This window comes from Loxodonta africana, chromosome X (assembly GCF_030014295.1).
Source record: "Loxodonta africana isolate mLoxAfr1 chromosome X, mLoxAfr1.hap2, whole genome shotgun sequence".
In the NCBI taxonomy this organism is placed as follows: Eukaryota; Metazoa; Chordata; class Mammalia; order Proboscidea; family Elephantidae; genus Loxodonta; species Loxodonta africana.
In genome coordinates this window covers 98,908,596-98,913,977 of record NC_087369.1, presented here as the reverse complement: position 1 = coordinate 98,913,977, position 5,382 = coordinate 98,908,596, and positions in this window count along the sequence as shown.

The following is a 5,382-nucleotide window of genomic DNA, read 5'->3' as shown; positions in this document are numbered from 1 at the left end:
AAAAAAATTGGCTATGGCATATCTGATAAGGGTCTAATCTCTAAAATCTACAAGGTACTGAAACACCTAAACAACATAGAGACCTATAACCCAAATAAAAACTGGGCAAAGGATATGAACAGACACTTCACCAAAGAAGACATTCAGTTAGCCAACAGATACTTGAGGAAATGCTCACGATCATTAGCCATAAAACTACAATGAGATACCATCGCACCCTAACAATGCCAGCACTAATCCAAAAAACACAAAATAGTAAATGTTGGAGAGGTTTGTTGAGAATCTGGAAAACTTTTACACTGGTGGTAGGAATGTAAAATGGTACAACCGCTTTGGAAAAAAAGTTGGTGCTTCCTTAAAAATCTAGAAATAGAACTACCATACGATCCAGCAATCCCACTCCTTGGAATATATCGTAGAGAAAGAAAAGTTGTCACACAAATAGATATATGTACACCCATGTTCATTACAGCACTGTTCACAATAGCAAAAAGATGGAAACCACCTATGTGCCCATCAACAGATGAATGGATAAACAAATTATGGTACATACACACAATGGAATACCATGCAATAATAAAGAACAATGATGAATCCACGAAACATCTCACAACATGGATGTATCTGGAAGGCATTATGCTGAGTGAAATCAGTTGTAAAAAGACAAATATTGTATGAGACCACTATTACAAGAACTCGAAAACAAGGTTTAAATACAGAAGAAAATATCCTTTGACGGTTATAAGTATGGGGAGAAGGGGAGAGGAGAAAGGAAGCGAGATAAAAACAAAAAAAAACCAAAACCACTGCTGTCGAGTTGATTCTGACTCATAGCAACCCTATAGGACAGAGTAGAACTGCCCCATAAATTTTCCAAGGAGCATCTGGTGGATTCGAACTACTGACCTCTTGGTTAGCAAACATAGTACTTAAACATTATGCCACCAGGGTTTCCAGGAAGGGAGATAGTAGACAAGAATCATAATAGGTGATGGGAAGGACAACACACAGTACAGCAGAAGTCAGTACAACTGGACCAAAGGAAAAGCTGAGAAGTTTCCTAAACACAACTAAACACTTTGAGGGACAGAGTAGCTGGGGCTGGAGCCTGGGAACCATGATTTCAGGGGACATCTAGGTCAATTGGCTTAACAAAGTGTATAAAGAAAATGTACTGTGCTCCTCTTTGGTGAGTGGCATCTGGGGCCTTAAAGCTTGCACGTGGCCATCTAAGATGCATCAGTCCCAACCCACTTGGAGCAAAGGAGAATGAAGAACACCAAAAACACAAGGAAAATATTAGCACAAGAGACAAAAAGTCCACATATCAGAGACTCCATCAGCCTGAGACCAGAATAACTAGATGGTGCCCCGCTACCACCAATGACCGCCCTGACAGGGAAAAACAGGGAAGACAACAGAAAGTCCCTGATGGAGCAGGAGAAAAGTGGGGTGCAGAACTCAAATTCTAGTAAAAAGATCAGATTTAATGGTCTGAGGCTGCAGGAAAACCCAAAACCATGGGTCCCGGATGCTCTGTTAACCCAGAACTAAAACAATTCCTGAAGCCCACTCTTCAGGCAAAGATTAGACTGGACTATAAAACATAAAATGATATTCATGAAGAGTGTGCTTCTTAATTCATTCAGATACACGAGACCAAATGGGCACCTCCTGTCTGGAGGCAGGATCAGAAGGCAGGAAGGGATAGGAGCTGATTGAATGGACACAAGAAACCCAGGATGGAAAGGGGGTTGTGCTGCCACATTATAGGGATTGCAACTAATGTCACATAACAGTATGTGTACAAATTTTTGTGAGAGAAATTAACTTGAGCTGTTAATTTTCACCTAAACCACAATAAAACAACAAAAAAAGAGAAACTGAATTAAAAAAAAAAACTTCATTTCTCCTGCTGGCTGAATAGTATTCCATTGCACGTATGTACCACATTTTGTTTATCCATTCGTCTGTTGATGGGCATGTAGGTTTTTTCCACCTTTTGACTGTGGTGAATAGTGCTGCAATGAACATTGGTGTACAAGTCTCTTTTTTTGAGTCTTTGTTTTCAAGTCTTTTGGGTATAGTCCTAGGACTGGAATTGCTAGTTCATATGGTAGTTCTATTTTTAGTTTTTTGAGGAACCACCAATACTGTTTTAATCATAATTTCAGAGTGTTTTCCGCAACGGCTGTACCATTTTGCATTCCCACCAGAAACGGATATGGATTCCAGTTTCCTCACATCTTTGCTAACATTTGTCATTTTCTGTTTTGTTTTGTTATCTTAGCCATCCTAAAAAAAAATAAGCCCAGTGCCGTCGAGTCAATTACGACTCATAGGGACCCTATATGACAGAGTAGAACTGCCCCAGAGAGTTTCCAAGGAGAGCCTGGTGGATTCGAACTGCTGACCTGTTAGCTACGGTTAGCAGCCATAGCACTTACCCACTATGCCACCAGGGTTTCCTTAGCCATCCTAGCAGGAGTGAAATGGTATCTCATTGTGGTTTTGATTTCCATCTTTTAACTAAGATTTGTGTAGGACAAGTATCCTACTGTAGAAACATATTTTATATGCTTGCATTGGGAGTTTTATGTTGTTCCTTAGCCTTTAATTTTTTTCTTTTAATTGGTGGTAATCTTTCTATCTCTTTATCTCAATGCCTAAAAAAGTTTCTTATTATAAAAGATTAACAAATAGAATGGAGCTTGAAGCTGAATTGCATTTGGCTATTACTAAAGTGAAAATTGAAAGAAACAGGGAGGTTCCCCTAATCACAGCAGGAATTATGTAGCAGCAAAAATAACGCTGAAATAAACTTTTGTAACAAAGATCATTCTCTTGAACCTCCCCAACTGGTTAAAGTTGGTTTCGGCTAAGGTGGGGCTGGCTCTGCCATTACAGTGTTGTTGTTATTACTGATAATTATTTTTATTGTGTCATGCAGTATCTACATGGCATGTTATAGCATCATACATCCTCCAGTTCTTTAAGTATCACCTAGGGTAAATTCTCAGATGAGTTTACTTTTAGAAGTGAGGATTTCACGTTAATGTTATACACATCTCATTTCCCTTGAAATTCATAAGAATACATTCATACTTAAAATGAAGAATGTAACTAGACATCCCAACACAAATCTAACAACTGTTCTTGACATACATCTTACATGAGGTGATCAGTCTTTCTACGTCCATTTCACTCATGGATTAATCCATTCAAAATGTTTTGTCTTGTTTTGGGCAGGGGGGTGGCAGGAAGCACCCAGAATGGTGCTATCAAGTTGATTCCGGCTCATAATGACACTATAGGACAGAGTAGAACTGCTCCATAGGGTTTCCAAGGCTGTAAATCATTATGGGAGCAGACTGCCATGTCTTTCTCCTGTGGAGCAGCTGGTAGGTTCAAACCATTGACCTTTCAGTTAGCAGCCAAGTGCTTAACCTCTGTGCCATCAGGGCTCTTAGAAGAAAACAAACAGATCCTTCTGGAATTTTCTAGATTGCCAATTTTTTTGTTAAATGAAAACCAGATTTTGAACAACTCACTTGTACCAATGAAGGACTTCAGTCATTTACTTTTAAGTGGTGCTTGATATGAGCAATGAAGAGAAACAAAGTATTATAGTCATTTTCATGAAGTCATCAATCATCCATGAGATTTCTCTGATATTTAGAAGCATAGACAGGTAGATTAAATAAAATTAAGAAATATCCCTTCCATTCAGGGTCAAATTAGAAATATTCTAAATAGAGATGGCGAATCTGTCAACAAAACATTTTCCAGGAACCCCAAACTGACTCTAGGAACATATTTTAAAAAGATAAGGAAAGCATACAGGAAAACACTTCCTAATGGTTCATCATAGGATTTCTGTTTTTGTATGTCAACACAGCCCTGCTTGGTATTGAAGAAGGGAATACAGTATTACATTCCACATGTCTAACTTATTAGAAATGTGAAGATGCATTTGTAGTGTATGTGTACATATTTACTATGTTAGGAACAACCAAATTTAAAAGAACTGTGATGCTTCAGAAGCATGGATATATACATTTTTATGATTATATTTGTTATTCCTTGGTTTTTCTCCATATATTATTCTCTAGGCATATAAAAAGAGCCTAAAATTAGGTACAAATTACAAAGATCTGGAAATCATTGTTTTAATCTCCTTGATAAACAGGGCCAAATTCTCTGTAAAGATTTACATTTCTATATAACAATTTAATGCCTCTAATTAAATCTTACAGGAGAATTTTAGACCATACCAGTAAATCATTTATTAAAAGTTGTTCATATAGACTGATTATGCTATTTTACCTCTGTGATGTATTGCACATGAATTATAAATCAGAATTTTGAATCTGTGCTGTTTGGTTCAGGTGTTAAAATACAATAGAATACATTTGGTGATTTGATTTATAATGCCCTGACCAAATTGTCCCCTGATGTTCTGATTTAGCAATGCCATAAGAAGAAAGTCCATGAATTTTATAAAATGTTATAATGGATTTTGCATATTATTTTTGGATTAGATCAAGTGGTAAAAGTTGAATTTTTATAAATCCTGGGATATTTCAAAAGAAGTCACATCCACTGTTTTCTTCTTAGAGTGGAATTTATTATGAGTACAAAGAAGCTTATTTGTGATGAGAATAATTTAGTAAAAACTAATTTCCAGTACTAGTTTCTATCACAGGATTTTTGGACTAAAGATCTTAATTTCATTGTTCAGCATGTGAATAAGACTAAGTTTTCTTGAATGTCAGACACACCCAACTAAACAAGTTTTTAATTTGTACACACTTGCATTGCTCAGATTGGCAAATCACAGTATGCTATAGTCTAGTACACTCATGAGTCATTAAAAATAAAAAGATAAAAAAAAATTAAAAAAGATAAACACTTCCCGAACAACGTGGTTGTCAGGATTGATGGTAATTGGAAAAGAAATACAATTTATTTATTCACAAGTAGCACCATTTACAATTATATCCCATCTTTATCATCAGTTGCAGCCTGTAAGAAATAAAATGCTTTTTCTCCCCTGCAGTGTCAAATGGTTTTACTATTAAGTGGAATAATTGATTTCAATGGTAGACTTAGCTGTCACCTTTAGCCTCTAGACAAGGCCCATTTTGAGGTCCAAGTCCTCCGAACCACTGAGTTTGGGCTAATTCTACAAGGCATAGTGAGTACAGGATGAGCACACAGAAGCAAGCAATTGATTTGAAAAAAAAAAAAAAACTTAGTTCTCCATTCACCAAGTTATTTTACAAATGAAAATGGATTGGAGCAAATCCATTTTTTTTCCTAGTAATAATCAATCATCCATTGATTTTTACTAGGAAAAAAATCACAATATAGTGGGATAAG